This window comes from Nicotiana tabacum, chromosome 12 (genome assembly GCF_000715075.1).
Source record: "Nicotiana tabacum cultivar K326 chromosome 12, ASM71507v2, whole genome shotgun sequence".
Classification (NCBI taxonomy): Eukaryota; Viridiplantae; Streptophyta; class Magnoliopsida; order Solanales; family Solanaceae; genus Nicotiana; species Nicotiana tabacum.
The window spans coordinates 104,208,250-104,225,688 of record NC_134091.1 but is presented as its reverse complement, the minus strand read 5'-3'; the positions used below and the strand labels follow the sequence as shown (position 1 = coordinate 104,225,688).

The 17,439-nt window shown below is 36.2% G+C and overlaps 1 long non-coding RNA gene across 1 annotated transcript; it reads right to left on the bottom strand.

Moving 5' to 3' along the window:
* Positions 1 to 828: 828 nt before the first annotated feature.
* Positions 829 to 9,275, bottom strand: LOC142166915 (uncharacterized). Its single transcript, XR_012697431.1, has 3 exons — positions 4,172 to 9,275; positions 3,772 to 3,830; positions 829 to 3,677 (listed from the first exon to the last, which is right to left on the bottom strand). It is a non-coding gene; the product is annotated as an uncharacterized LOC142166915 (long non-coding RNA).
* Positions 9,276 to 17,439: the final 8,164 nt, after the last annotated feature.

The following is a 17,439-nucleotide window of genomic DNA, read 5'->3' as shown; positions in this document are numbered from 1 at the left end:
TCGGAAGGTTAACGGATTGGATTTTGGACAATGGGAGCTGCTGGAATTTCTGTTGTTCTGGACAGCCGCTGGTGCATTCGCTTCTGCGGCAGCTTGATCACAGAAGCGACCTCACAGAAGCGAGGCAGCTCCTCGCAGAAGCGAAATTGGGCAGGGCTGGAAAGGCATCGCAGAAGCGGAAAACTCCACGTGATTTGCGCAGATGCGGCATTCTGTCCGCAGGTGCGAGCTTGGGCTGGGCAGTGTGGATCGCAGAAGCGCGACTCTTGCTCGCAGAAGCGAGCCACAGATGCGACCAATTGTTCCGCAGAAGCGGAACTGGACAGAACATTTAGGACCAAAAATTCACCAAATATCCCAAAAATAAAATGCAGAGTATAACAACACCCACAGCTTCACTCTTTGCAGTACTGATCAGTAGTAGTTCACAACAATTTGTTTGATTCAGAGATAAGAAAGACTGGTTTTTGAAGAAAACCCAAATGAAGAAACCTACAAAACTCTTCAAGAATGTCAACAGAGTGGATACCCAAAAGAGAAAACTAAGTAAGAATTCGATAAAAGAGATGTTTCTTTAGGAAAATAGAGTCATACTGAAGGCTTTATATAGGGCCAACGGAAGGACACTAACTGCTAAAAGACACCCAATCCAATAGACTCAGTTCATACAAAGCAGGCTGGAATATCAATATAAACCAAATTCCAATAACCATTAAAACTACTCTAATCTCGGATAACTAAGATGTGTAAACTTGCATTTGAAAAAACATAATATATTTCACCAAAAGCATAATAAACAAAAAGCTACTATACAAATTGGTTATCGTTTGAAGCCAATGAGTCAACACAGAAAAGAAATATACACTATTTGAATCCAAAAGCTAGTGTCATTTTGATTCTAATGACTAGTGTCAACAAATATCCATAATACAAAGTAGTAGTAGTAGTTAGCCTATTAACATTTCTCTAACTCTTGATCGTAATGAAGTCTTCCATATTGCTAAATCTCTAAACATCATAGCGTATGACTTGAAATGATAAAATAAAATAAATGTCATACATAGTTCATGAATGTTAAACCAAATGAAGATAACGATCATAAATAGCAGGCAACAGTACGAGGTTTTAGGTTTAGCAAGTAAATGAATACCATAGAGAATTAGTCATTAGGTTGAAGTCACATGCTCTCTGAATAACCCAACTCCATACTTAGCAAATGGATTAATATCAGGATAACGACATTTCTAAGATCTAGCAGCAAAGTGTCATTTACTGAATAAGCTATTTAGCACAGGACCATGATGTAGCACATAGTTTACTAGATTAATTCAAAGTTTATCTCTTAAATTTTCATTTCTAGTCAAAAGTCAGTGTTTAACATAATGAAGTAGCACACGAGTTACCTGATTAACACAGAGGCCTACATCTCGCCTGTATAAGTCAGCATATTTGTTTATGGACACACCACTATCAAATTAACAAACATAAAGTAAAAGAAAATGAAGAACCAAATAGCATCTTAAATAACTCAATGTCATGCATATAGGAAAATCTAGCAACAGCCTTAAGATAATTGGGTAAACAAATGGCAAGGAAATTTTAAGTTCAAAAACATCAGAATATCTAGATGCATAAGGTAAGCAGAAAACAAATGTGACCATCTCACAATTTATAGCCATGGAAACCAGTAAATTTAAAGATTGCAGGAGTAATATGAGATGATTGACTTGGATATAACAATTCCATGTAGGCATACCATATCAAAAATAGTAGTTCACACTTATAAAAAGAGGGGTCACCGGAACTCGAAAAGTTTCGTAAGAATTTGGTGTATATGTCTTTAGAAAATAGTACTAATATATTAGTCGTGGCACCCTATGTACAAATCAAATTTTGGTTGCATGCAAAAGTGTCCCCGCAACGCGGCTAGAAGCAAATTTCTAAAACCAAGAGATATTAAGTAACAGTCACAAATTCCTAATCAAGTGGCTTAATCAATCTACCGCATGGACAATGAAGTTCCAAAATATAGCAAACACATGAGAAGACAGAAACTTGTAAGAATAGGAATTGTAAGAAAAGACAGAAACTTATAAGAAACTATCTGAGCTTCATTGATCCAGTAAGTATCCTATCTTTTATTCCATTTTCTCTAATCTTCACCTCCAAAATTTCCCAAACTGTTGTTCTATTTTGTTTGTGCAACAGATATTACAATCCCATATTTCTTACAGTACATCTATTCTTATAAAACACTGCAATGATGATTTGCAGATATAAATTTTCATTACATACTTCCATTTTACCGTTCTTCTCTGTTCGGGATAATATCTTCATGTTCAAATAAAAAACATAGATGATGAATAACAAACGGCTTAATAGCCTCATTTATCTCAAAGGTGTTTCTATTTGAAATTTAACATGTGAAATAACTGTAATCTAACTCATAAATAAAGGAATTAAAACTACTCAACCTATGAATGTCTGAAACTAATATATCATCTTTCAAAAACTTAAGGAACTACTCTGAAACACCAAACTCAATAGTATTATTGTTCTAGTGACAATCTCTGTTGTGACATTGTATCAAATGCCAAATAGGCTTCTTAAGGTAATGTAATATAAACAAATAAAATCAAACCAAGTCACAAGCAATATAGTGTAAACAAGTGAATCAGATATGAACTCTATCTCCAATGGTTATTTCTGAACATACTTTTAAACAAAATAAATGAAATAAGCACTGCTTAATTATGCAATAGTGTTACTTTTTGATAAAGCACCATATAAAGTATGTTTTCTATTCAGACATGTTTGCATCTGCTGCTAAGTTAGTAACAACATTTTCCTCATTAATCAGATGGTCTGTAGCCAGCTGTATATACTCATCTCCATGGCCAAAAAACTGTTCAACTTCTTGCTCTTGGTAAGGCTCATTCTCATATACTTCATCTTCCACTACTACTTCTCCCATTTCATACAAATCTCTTGGCTTTAGATGCACAGCAACGCTCCACACTTTATTGACTACATCATCCACATAATATACCATTTGTGCTTGAAATGCTTCGATGTAAGGCTCATGTTCTTCACGTTCACCAGTATGAATCACTCTATCAAAATTAACACAATTAAAACTCCAACGATCCTTTTTATACCCTCTATCTCGAGTAGTGTTAGCCCATATACATTTGAAAAGAACCACCTTGAACCGACCATTATAATTAATCTCAATTATATCTTCTAACTTTCCATAATATGGTAAGTCAGCTTGTTGTAAATTTCTGTCAACACTTCTTGCAACACATGATGTGTTAGAGGTTAAAAAAACTCCACTATTCTGTGTTTTCAGACCTTTTTCTCGATCCAAAGTTCGAAATTTGAACCCATTAATGTTATATGCAGTAAATCTTCTTGCATTTACCGATGGACCTCATGCTAGAAATTTTAGATCAGTAGACATTGTGTCCATTATGTCTGGATTCATAATCTAAATCAAAAAAAATTGTCTTAGTCGAGTTTCCCTATTCGGAAGGAAATATAAAATCATAATTATTGATTGCTTACTCACCCTCCTTAGGAACCAATCAAAAAAATCTTTATTTACTCTCCTCTCGATCTCTGTAGGTGAAGGTCTTCTTCCTCTTGAACTCCTCCTTATGAACTGCCTAAATTCACTACATGAAATAATTACATTAATGTTAAAGAACATGACTGCCATGTTTCAAACATTACAACGATAAAGATGTAAACTTTGTAAGTGTTACTCACTCCACAAATGGCATGACTATTGCACAATTCAGAAGCACATATCAATGAGCTTGTAGTTTCTGCATATGTGTTAAAGGGAAATTTTCAGAAGCTGATCCTGGTTTACCTAATTGAGGAAAGATAGAGGACATTTCAGAAGGCTCCGTGACATTTGGGTCATCACAAACATGCCTAGGTCTATTGAACCTTGTCTCGATATCCTCCATATACCGAGAACAAAAGGTAAGAGTCTCTTCAGCTAAGTAACCCTCCGCTATAGAAGCTTCTGCTTGTGCCTTATTCCGCACAAAGGACTTAAAATGGCCTAATTCCTTATAAAAATAATAGGCACTAAGTATATAAACTATTTAAATTGACCCAGAATACATATGGATTTACATTAGAAATGCTAATGATTTACCTCTCCACAGGATACATATGTCGATAATGCACTGGACCTCCGAGTTTTGCTTCCTGTACTAGATGGACAGTTAAATGAACCATGACTGTAAAAAATGATGGAGGAAATAGTATTTCTAGGTGGCAAAGTGTAAGTTCAATGCGCTCTTGGAGCTTATCAAGATCTGAAAGGTTCAAGCTTTTACTAGAGAGGGCTCTGAAAAATGAACAGAATTCGCACCAAAACTGCAGTTACATGGTCTGGCAACACATTACGGATCGCCAATGGTATCAATTGCTCAATAATAATGTGACAATCATGGCTTTTCAATCCAAAAATCTTTTTTTGTACCAAATCAACACATCTATAAATGTTACTTGAGTAACCATCTGGTACTACAACATTCTTCAAAGTTGTAAGAAACAACTTTCTGGTACCATGCTTATTATCACGTGTAGGCGGCATAAGTGAAAATACAGCAAGGTGATAATGTTCCATTATCATCCGGCCAAAGATCACGCTTTATGCCCATTTCTCTTAAATCCTTCCGGGCATTAATATTGTCTTTTGATTTTGATTTATCATGGAACAATGTATATATGATATTGCCGCATACGTTTTTTTCAATATGCATAAAATCTAAATTATGACGCAACAAGTTGGACTCCCAATATGGAAGTTCAAAGAATATACTTCTCTTATTCCATTGCTTAGTTGGCCGTCTTGATCTTTTCCCACTACCATTAAACTCTACTCCTCTCCCTTCTTCTATTTGCCTCAAAATATCAAATCCTGATAGTTTTAATGGTGGATTTCGTTCCTCTGTGCTTCCGTTAAAATGAACTCGATTCAATCTAAATCTATGATTTCTTTTCAGAAAGCGTCGATGACCAATAAAGCACCACTTTTTACCGTGACGAAGACGACAAGGTTCTGTGTCGAAGTTACAAGTTGGACAAGCAAATCCAGTATGTGTGTTCCAGCCAGATAGGATATCTAATCAAGGAAAGTCACTAATTGTCCACATAAGTGCTGCTCGCATTCTAAAAGCTTCATTCGATGAGGAATCAAAGGTTTCCACACCATCATTCCATAGCTCACGTAATTCTTTCAGGAGGGGTTGCAAGTATACATCAATATTATTTCCAGGCATCTGCTTGCCTGGAATGATCATTGATAGGATGAAGGAGGTGTGCTTCATACACATCCAAGGAGGAAGGTTGTATGGAATCAAGAAAACAAGCCAAATACTATAGGTAGTACTCATTGTTCCAAAAGGATTAAAACCATCACTAGCAAGGCCTAAGCGAATATTTCGAGAATCTGAAGCAAATTCAGAGTGAGTCAAATCAAATGTCCTCCAGGCCTCGCCATCCCTTGGATGCCTTATCACCCCATCGTCGTTACTCCTTGAAGCATGCCATCTCATATGCTCAGCAGTCTTACGACACATATACAATCTTTGCAACCTTGGTTTCAATGGAAAGTAACGCAAAACCTTTGCAACTTGCTTTCTTCTTCTTGGGATCCCATTTAGATGTACCACAATACTTACATGCTTCCAATTCTGAATCACCTTCCCAATATAACATATAATTATTTGGACATGCATGTATCTTGGTGTAGTCAAGGCCAAGTTTGTTAATGGTTTTTTTGGCCTCATAAAATGAAGGAGGTAACTTTGCATTTTCAAATGCATCTCTCAACAAATCCAGTATCATAGTCAATGCCTTGTCACTTAATCCACACAAGACCTTTATATGATATAATTTTACTACAAACTCTAGCTTTGTGTATTTGCTACTTTCATACAGTGTTTCATTTCCATCTTTGAGAAACTCGTAAAAATCACTCGGATCATCCCTATGCTCCTCGTTTGATATTTCATCTTCACCCAATGGTTGAGATATCTCTACATCGTCAGCTTGGAAACTATGGTGTCCAAATGCATCATGAATCATTGTTTCTATTGGATCTTCTGGGTAAAATGTCTCTTGCATTACATTTATATTTTCAGAAGACTCTGCTGCCTCTGTTACCCGTTTCTCACCGTGAAGATCCCAAATAACATAATTTTGAGGGAATGGCTTGCAAATCAAATGATCGTGCACTATATCTCTAGTTTTCCATTTACCAAAACCACATTTAGGACATGGGCATCTTATATGTATCTCCTGCTGCCGAATTATTAAATGCAAACTCTAAAAATTCATCCAAACCAAGTAAGTACTCATTTGTGTTCCTCGGCTTTCCAAGATTTATCCATTGAAAACTTTATGTTTTTATTAGGGACCAGCCAAATCAATCAAGAAAGAGGAATCATATATGTCAATGCATTGGGTATGCATGTATAGAGTATACCTCAAAAAAGCAATCCTTCAGATTTGGCTACTTCCACAATCTACTCCAACAATTTCAAGAGCTCCTTCAATCCAAGTTATTTCCAGAAACGTAGAGGAAAGAAAAATTCAATGAGGAATCCAAGCAAAAAATTTTATTACAGCAATCAATATATAGTTATTTGCACATGGCGAACGATCAGAACAAGCAGCAGAGAGAAGGAGGATCTACAAACCAAAAGAAAACCTAGTCAGAAAGAAGGGATGGAGCAGGAGAATGTATACATTATTGCCGCTTTTTCTAGTTATTGTTGCAGTGGAAGTATCTGTTTAGAGAACTGATACACTAAATAAAAGAAAAGAAAATAAAAACTCCAATACAAAAAAAAAGTTTTATTTATTAACGATGTTATAAGTGGAGTCAAATGTAGCACCAAAGTCTGTTTCAGAACTTTGATACATCTTGTGAACAAACTATGTGAAAACACCATCATGTTCTAAGCCAGCAACACAGTTAGACAATAATAACATGACACATAGAGATAGGAGGAGCAATAAAGGAGGGGAAACTACCTCAATTAGCTTTGCAGCCTGTCCACAAGCAGAAATGCATGCCGACAGACATTGAGGCCTAAATCATGGCGAGCCATTCAAAGAACATTGTTCATTAGACTTTAATATAGCTTCTTCATGGAGCACAAAGTTGTGCAATAATAGATTGAGCATTTAAACACACATTGGTAACTGAAGTTGGAATACTGGTGAGGAACAATTACTAGAGGATATAGAGAAAGAATTTCAGCTGGGAGAAAGAGTGATGATATGAAACACATCTCAAACAACTTCAACAAAAAAGTCCTCATTAATCAATCTTCTCATGAATTTAGTGCAACACAAATTTGAGAGTTCAATTTCCAGGAAAGACTACACATCAGATCATTTGATGGATAATTGCTAATATCATTCCAATATGGACAATCTAGTCGTATGTAGTTACAATACCATTATGATTATAACTACATACGACAAGATTGTTCATGTTGGAATAGGAAGGCTAATTTTTATTAACCATAGCTGATGAACTATCTCTTGTCTGATCTCCTATAAATATAGTCTCTGCTATCTAGCAGAAGAAGAACATCCCAAGTAACATCCCTTAATGCAAGTATCTTTTACCTGCTTGTCATTTTGATTTCTTATGAACCATATGTCTCTTTCTGGTTTATTGACAGGAAATCTCTGCTATGTTCAGTTACTTTCATATACACAGATCATCACAGGTAAGATCCCTTGTGTTAATTGGTCTTTGGCACTATCAACCTCAAAGTTTTGGACATTTAAAATTTTTACTTTACAGAGAAGAAATCGACCATGTCAAGTTGTCTTTCCTTATTTGATTTCTTTGGTTAGTTGAATATTTGTCCTGACGATGACAAGATATTGTAGAACAGATATATATAACCAAATGTTATATACTATGTAGGCTAGTGATAATATCAAGTGCTCGCCAATTAGATAAAGAAACATTAATACTCATACAATAAACTCTGAAGTCATAAAAACAAATTTACATAACTACTTACTTTTTAACCTAAATACTATACTTTCTTCGCCAACTCGGATCGACAATAGGGACAAGACCGATTTCTTAAAAGCCATTCTAGAATACAAAATTCATGGTAAACATGGCAACAATGACTGAGGCAAGAAACGATAGAACCTGCGGAAAATTCTTCTCTGCAAATCGAACACATGTCCAAGAAATTAGAATGCTTAGATTCACCAACTTCAAATATCACCTTCTTGATACCTACTTCCTTCTGCAAATCTAGAATAGCAACAATCCGTGAATCCAACTCTCTTTGAGTCCTTAGCCACATCACAATATTATAGTTTATTCCCACTTTGTTAACCATCTCTGTGAATTCCACATCGGGGAGATAAGTAACTTTTCTAAACTCCAAAGTCATCAACCATTCTTTATGAGGAGGCAAAGATGGACAATCCTTCATGCTCCTAGCAGACTCCAATATCGTTGAAATCAATGTATCCCGATTCTCCAATATGACAGCGGCCTCAACATACCTTAAACCTCTCCACTTTATAGGTGTCCACGTTAACCTGTAATCTAAAGAGAAAGGAACATTTATCAAAAATAATATTTTTGATACAATATCCCTAGCATCATTTGAGAAGATATCATCGTGAGGAATCCAAAAGGTTTTTTCAGTTTGGTGATGTGCGATGCAACAAGGAGTTAATGATGAGGAACGATGCTCTACGAGAATTTCAACTTTAAGTGGAAAACCAACTGTGTCAAAGCTTTGGTTGATATCGAACCTACACAAATTTTCCCTGTTAAGCTTTGTCTCGACTGACTGTGTACCCGTAACATACAGGTATGAACCTTCCTTAAACCACCAACTTCGTTCTTGCGTTAACATTTCAGCAGCAGGCATTGGCTATACTTTATAGCTACTGGGGAGAGGGGTTCGCGTTTTGAATTGGATGGGAGTGGTAGGTTTGCTTTATAATGACTACTAAACTATAATCCTATCAGGATTGGGACTTGAATCTAAAAGAGAATGGATTAGCAAACCATAATCTATCAGGATTGGGACTTAAATTTAAAAGAAATTAGCCTAGCAAACCATAATCTATCAGGATTGGGTCTTGAATTCAGAAACGAATTGAATTTTTTTCAATCTAATACTACACGATTGCCAATTATCGATGCCATCGTACTTCAGTCATAAATGGCACTTCACGACTTAAAAACCAAAATCTAAATTACTTACTATTATTAATAAGCGGCATTTGTCGTCCTCCCATGGATAAGATTGGAACTAAATTATGTGTTTCTCGCAACTACGAGATTTTGTACGTGATGTTATTGTCGGCGTTACTCTCTCTATTTTGACAAAAACAGCCTACCTGTGGCTTAAATCCCTTCACCACGTGTGCTACAAGAGTTTTCAGAGATTCCTTTTACCCAGACCGTTATTAAGACATGTTATTACTTTGAGCTTTAATTAATGAGCCCTAGATTATAGTGTCGGCCTTGTTGATAAGATTATAGTGTCAGCTTTTCAAAGTCTCATTTCCCCAAACCTTTATTACTTTAGCTTCCCTTTATAATAGATCTACTTAACGAAATACTACTTGCCTTTTTTATTCTTTAAAAATGAGTTTAAAATAAAATAATTATTTAATTATTTATTTAATATTTAAAAATTCAAAATCAACATAATTTTCTATATAAAATCTTTATTTATTCCAACTATGTACAAACTTATATTTTTCTAAAATTTAAAACACGTTTTGGCTTACTTATTCTCATACCAAATAAAAACAAATTCACTCTTTCTTCTTAAATGCCGTTTCAATTTGCAATGTGTGGGATAAAATAAATTAGAAGACAAATTTAAATTACAAAATTTATGTAATAACCAATAAAAAAAGGTAGACATTACTTTGCAATGGAAAGGAACATATTTTTATAATAATCAAGTAACATGATATCTTATTTACTAAATGCAAACAGACGATATATTATTTTAAATTTGTTAATGATTATACAAGTCAATCAAGATATTATCGCAGTCTGAAGACCTGCATGATGAAATTCATTTTCAACTATTTTCTTACTTATCTATTAATTTAAAACTAAGAAAAAAAATTAAGAGGAAGAATTTTAGCATTTTAATACCAAATATTCAAATGTGATAAAAGATCAGAATAACGGGGTCATGTTTTCCCTAATATCTATAACTTTCAAGCCAATAAAATTTTATTTATTATGTTTTTTCTTACTTGAACTATGTAAGATATTATAATATTTAAATCTTCAAAATCAATTCAAATTTTACCCAATTAAATTATTTTCTTTAAAATCTAACTATAAATTCGTGACAAAATATCAGTATTAACATTACGATCGTGACAAAACCAATTCAAGTGATAAAAGAGAACATCAATTTTTTGTTTAATTAAGCGAGATTCAAATAGTTGACTCACTAACAACCAGTTTGGATGGTTGTTATGTATCGTTTAATAATGTATCGTATCGTATTGTAGTTTATCGTTTTGATGTATACAATATTTGGATATATTGTATTATTTGTCGTCGTTTCATGATATCATGAACCAACAATATGAAAAATAAACTTGCGATATTACTTTAAAAAGTAGAATACAAGATAGAATTATTATAAAAATAGGTAGGGTAAAGGATAAAACAGAATTATTTGCTAATAATGAAGGGCAATATGAGAAAATAAAATGGTAACGGCGCGACCAAACCAAATCGATCGCTCCATAAAGTGACACTTTTCATCATTCCGTAACGACATATTTAACGATACGATATAACAAAATTTAAGCAACAGTCAAAACAAACATTGTATTTAAAGTAACAATATGATGCAATACAACAGGTAACAACTATCCAAACAAGTTGTAAAAGAATTTTCATATCCAGAAGATGAAAGTTGCAGAGATGAGGATGTTGAGAAGGATGTGCGGGCACACTAGGTGGGATAAGATTAGGAATGAAGATATCTAGGTGAAGGTGGGCGTGACTCCCTGTCACGATCCCAATTTCCCTCCGTAGGATGTCCTGATGACATCTAGTCTCTAAGACTAGGTAAGCCTAACATTCATGCAGAAATAACTGAAATAATAATTAAAGTCATAAAAATTCAACAACTAATATAAAGGAACTCCGCAACCTAGTATATACAACTTTCCAAAATCCGGTGAATACAAGTCACAAGCTTTATAAGATGGCATTGAACATCCCTATAGATCAGTGTCTATAAAAGGATAATATATTAAAATAGTCTAGATAAAGGGGGACTCCGAGGCCTGCGAACGCCAGCAGGTATACTTTGAAGTCTCTGAACTGAGCTCGCCCCACTGGTGCATGGACTGGTAGGAGGTACTTGGATATGCACAAAAAGATGTACAGAAGCGTAGCATGAGTATACCACAACTGTACCCAGTACATGCCAAGCCTAACCTCGGTAGGGTAGTGACGAGGTCAGGTCAAGGCCCTACTGGAATAAATAAGAAACAGAACGAGTAATTGATAGTGTAATAATAATAACGATGGAAATGAAATAAGTAAGAAATAAACCAAGATAAACTACACTGAACTAAGACAAATAATGCATCACAAAATAAAATAAGGGATGTTATGCCAAGGAAATGAAACAACCAAACAAAAGTGAAGTAATAGAGAAGTATTAAAGAGAGTCATTACCGAGGTACGGCCTCGTAGTCTCAAATCACAAAACAATTCACAATATTTCCTTATATCACCGCGGGAGCCTTGCAGTTAGTTTTGAAAATTATTTTTTCCAAAATAGCATCCCGCGTTTTTGCCCACCTTATCACACCACGTGGCTTCAAGTATTTCCCCTACTAGCAATACGCGTATCAAGCCCACCTTATCTCACCGCATGTATTTCAACCCCAAAACCTTATACCTCCGTATGTGTATCAATATCACAACATATCACAAATCGCACCTCAAGTGCCCAATATCATAAGTTGCCACAGAAATCAACAATAATGGTATTTTCACAATAAATAGCTCATGGCTCAACCACAATGTACAAAAGAGTCTAAATAATAGCAACCGGAAGTGAATAACTCAACCAGAATAGTATTTCACAACTTAACACTTCGCCTCAATATGAATCACGGACTTTATAACTCAATACCAATTTTAACAACAAGATATTCTAAGAATAACAACTTCAAGTAAAGGATTCAACACTTAAATAATGAATATGGAATAAAGAAAATAAGAACTTCAACTAAACATGTCGAGCTATTAACAAGTAAGAGATAAGACAAGTAGAGCATGTGAAAATAGACTAATGATGATGCATATGACATGTTAAGATAACTCAATTAAGGCATGAAAGGAATCACATAGCTAAAATCGGTAATTTCAACATTTAGCCCGTGTACAAACTCGTCACCTTGCGTACACGGCTTCCACACATCACAATTTTCACAAAACAACACCAATCCTAAGGGGTGATTTCCCCACACAAAGTTAGGCAAGACACTTACCTCAAAACATGCTAACTCAATCCACTAGTAAGCCCTTCCCTCGATTATCCAACTTCGAATGGCTCGAATCTAGCCAAAACAACTTCATACCATAAATATAAACTATAGGAAACTATTTCAAACAATAAAGTTACGATCTTTGCAAAGAAACAAAAAGTTAACTTAAAAATTTAACCCAGGTCCGCTTCTCGGAACCCGACCAAAATTAGAAAATCCGAACACCCATTCGATAATGAGTCCAACCATATAAGAATTAGTCAAATCCGACCTCAAATTGCCGTTCAAAACCCCAGCATTTAGCCTATTGAAACTATGAACTTACGAATACATAAACTAATGTCGATGTATACCAAAACAACTCTGATTGACTTCAAATTTTGCACACAAGTCACAAATGACATGGTGTACCTATTCCAACTTTTGAAATCAGAATTCGACCCCGGTATCGATAAAATTAACTCCCGGTCAAAATTTCCAACCTACCAAACGTTCAACTTTCTAACATTCGCCAATTCAAGCCGAAATGACCTACAGACCTCCATATCAACATTCGGACACGCTCCTAAGTTTAAAATCACCATACAGAGCTATTGGAACCGTCAAAACTCCAACTGGAGTCATCTACACAAAATTCAAGCTACGGTAAACTCTTTCAATTTAAACCTCCAACTTAGGGAATATGTATCTCATTTTACTCCGAAACTCACCCGAAACCAAAACCAAACACCCCGACAAGTCACATAACAACAATATTACATAGAGGAGGCAATAAATAGGGGATCAGGCTAAAATATTCAAAATGATCGACCGATTCGTTACATTCTCCTCCTCTTAAAATAAACGTTCATCCTCAAACAAGTATAGAGACATACCTGAAGTGGTGAAAATATGAGGATAACGGCTACGCATATCATGCTCGGTCTCCCAGGTCGCCTCCTGGACTGGTTGACCACTCCACCGGACCTTCACTGAAGCAATTTTCTTCGACATCAACTTTCGGACCCACCTATCCAAAATGGCTATCGGCTCCTCAACATAAGACAAATCCTTGTCCAACTGAACAACACCAATTCTAAGGGGTGATTTTCTCACACAAAGTTAGGCAAGATACTTACCTCAAAACATGCTAACTCAATCCACTAGTAAGCCCTTCCCTCGATTATCCAACTCCGAACGGCTCGAATCTAGCCAAAACAACTTCATACCATAAATATAAACTATAGGAAACTATTTCGAACAATAAAGTTACGATCTTTGCAAAGAAACAAAAAGTTAACTCAAAAGGTCAACCCAGGCCCGCGTCTCGGAACCCGACCAAAATTACAAAATCCAAACACCCATTCGATAATGAGATCAACCATATAAGAATTACTCAAATCCGACCTCAAATCGCCGTCCAAAACCTCAACATTTAGCCTAAGAAGTTTTCATAATTGTTTCCCAAATTTCCAACTCAAATCACTAATTAGATTATAAAAATAACAATAGATTCATGGAATATAGTCAAATCTGTGTTAGAATCACTTACCCCGATGAATTTATTGAAAAGCTCTCGAACAATCGCCACAAATCCGAGGTCTCTAGCTCAAAATATGAAAAATGGGTTCAAACCCTCGATTTTGATATTCATCACCGCTACCCACTGATTCCTCTATGCGATCACGGAAAGTCCCCCGCGATCGCTAAGAACAAAAATGATGTCCACACAAAATGACCTATACGAACGCACTCCACAGGTCACGAACGCGGTGAGTAAAATTCTAAATCTACGCGATCGCGACCACACTTATACGATCACATAGAGCAATGCGTCAGCCTTCCCAGGCCTCCTCTTCCTTCATCGCGAATGCAGCAACACTAATGCGTTTGCGGAGCTATAACTTTACAAACATCGCGATTGCAGTCCCATCCTCTTGAACGCGTAGAACGGTTTCATACCTGCCAAACTTAAACCTTTGCGATCGCAATCCTGTTCACATGATCGCATAAGAGGAAACCAAACTCAGTAAACGAGCAATCCCACAAAGCCAAAAATGAAGCCGAACTTGATCTGAATCAAACCTTAGGCCACCGGGACCCCGTCCGAACATACAAACAAGTCCTAAAATAAATACGAACTTAGTCAAGGCCTCAAATCACATCAAACAACATAAAAAAATACGAATCGCAACCCAATTCAAGCATATTGAAACTATGAACTTACGAATACATAAACTAATGTCGATTCATACCAAAACAACTCCGATTAACTTCAAATTTTACACACAAGTCATAAATGACATGATGGGCCTATTCCAACTTCCGATAAAGTAAACTCCCGGTCAAACTTTCCAACCTACCAAACCTTCAACTTTCTAACTTTCGTAATTCAAGCTGAAACGACATACAGACCTCCAAATCAACATTCGGACATGCTCCTAAGCTTAAAATCACCATACGGAGCTATTGAAAACGTCAAAACTCCATTTCTGAGTCATCTACACAAAATTCAAACCACGGTAAACTCTTTCAATTTAAACCTCTAACCTAGGGACTATGTATCCCATTTCACTCCGAAACTCACCCGAAACCAAAACCAAACACCCCGACAAGTAACATAACAACAATATAGCAAAGTGGAGGCACTAAATAGGGGATCGGGCTAAAATATTCAAAATGATCGGCCGGTTCGTTACATTCTCCCCCTCTTAAAACAAACGTTCATCCTCAAACGAGTATAGAGACATACCTGAAGTGGTAAAAATATGAGGATAACGGCTATACATATCATGTTTGATTTCCCAGGTCTCCTCCTCGACTGGCTGACCCCTCCATTGAACCTTCAATGAAGCAATGTTTTTCGACCTCAACTTTCGGACCAACCTGTCCAAAATGGCTACCGTCTCCTCAACATAAGACAAATCCTTGTCCAACCGGATTGAGCTGAAATCTAACACATGAGACGGATCACCGTGATACTTTTGGAGCATAGAAACATTGAATACTAGAAGAACTGAGGTTAGACTAGGTGGTAGTGCAAGCTTGTAGTCCACCTCTCCAATCCTCTCAAGAATCACAAAAGGTCTGATATATCTAGGGCTTAACTTTCCATTCTTCCCGAACCTCATAACACCCTTTATGGGCAAAACCCGGAGCAAGACCCGCTCCCTAACCATGAATACCACATCGAAAACATTCTGATCCGCATAACTTTTCTGTCTAGATTGGGTTGTACAAGGTCGATCTTGAATCAATTAAACCTTTTCGAAAGCATCCTGAACCAAGTCAGTACCCAATAGCCTTACCTCGCCCGACTCAAACTAACCCACTGGAGATCGATATCGCCTCCCATACAAGGCCTCATACGGAGCCATCTGAATGCTCGCCTGGTAGCTGTTATGATAGGCAAACTCTACGAGTGGCAAAAACTGATCCCAAGGACCCCCAAACTCCATCACACATGCACAGAGCATTTCCTCCAATATCTGAATAGTGTGCTCGGACTGTCCGTCCATCTGAGAGTGGATTGATGTACCCAACTCAACTCGTATTCATAACTCAAGCTATACTGCCATCCAGAATCATGATGTAAACTACATACTTCGGTCAGATATAATGGATACCGGCACGCCATGAAATCTGACAATCTTGCGAATATAAACCTGAGTCAACTGCTCTAAAGAATAAGTAGTCACCACTGGAATGAAATGAGCCGACTTGTTCAACTTTTCCACAATCACCCATAATGCATCGAACATTTTCTGAGTCTGTAGGAGCCCAATAACAAAATCCATAGTAACCAGCTCCCATTTCCACTTTGGAATCTCTAGCATCTGAAGCAATCCACCAGCCGTTGATGCCCATACTTCACTTGCTGACAATTTAGTGTTACACCCTAATATTTTTGTATGTGAGAGTATTCGTAAGTCAATTGATGTAAGATCAGAAATTACCTTGGAGGTTACAAATCTGTAAGATCACGAATAACAAGTGACATGAGGGTTGGAAAGCTTAAAAGCTAAGCCAAAAATAAGTTTCGTCAAACGTCGATAAGTTTGGAATGTTATTGCATGCACTTTAGGGTGAGACTACGGTGCTTAACATTCTAAGGAGGTTATGTTATGAGTTATTTTAGTAGTATCATATTCGTGTGTTACGTGCGAGTTATGGAACAAAAGTTGGCAAAGGTCATCACAAGTTACATTTATAAATGTGCTGAAAATTAGGTCAAATGTAGCGGAGCGTTTCACCTAATATACTTTGAATTACGGGATTATCCACATATAAAATTGAAGATCTACAAATCTAGTTTCTAACTCATTAAACCGTTTGTCGATACAATATTGGAGTAGAGAGATATTTGCAGTTTTGTGAGACTGCGCAGACTACATAGGTGACAAGTAGGAGTGTCACTGATGCTTCTTGAGCAATACATTTCGTGTGCTATATGAGGAACTTTTTGGACATATTATATACCAAATTGAAGGTCTTGGAATTAAGTTTCCAACGCTCTTAATCGTTTATTTATACAACATTCGGACAAAAAGATATAAGCATTAGAAGAAGGGCAAATGCTAGGGTGCCAAGCTAGCACCTCTTTGACTTTTCAAAAGTTGATATATATATATGTTTTAAATATATATATATATATATATATATCCCTTATGTCATCCCTTTATTCATTTTTCCACAGACCATGACCAAAATAAGACCATAAACTGACCCGTAAGCTCTCTATAAGGGTTTTAAAGAATATTCACATCCCGGGTACAAAATCAAGAAATGATAACATTAGAACGATCTCTACGAAGTAAGTATCGCTATATCGCCTCTCTTTTTCTTTGTAGTTTGATTTTTTACGCTACTTCATAGTTAAGAAAATACCTA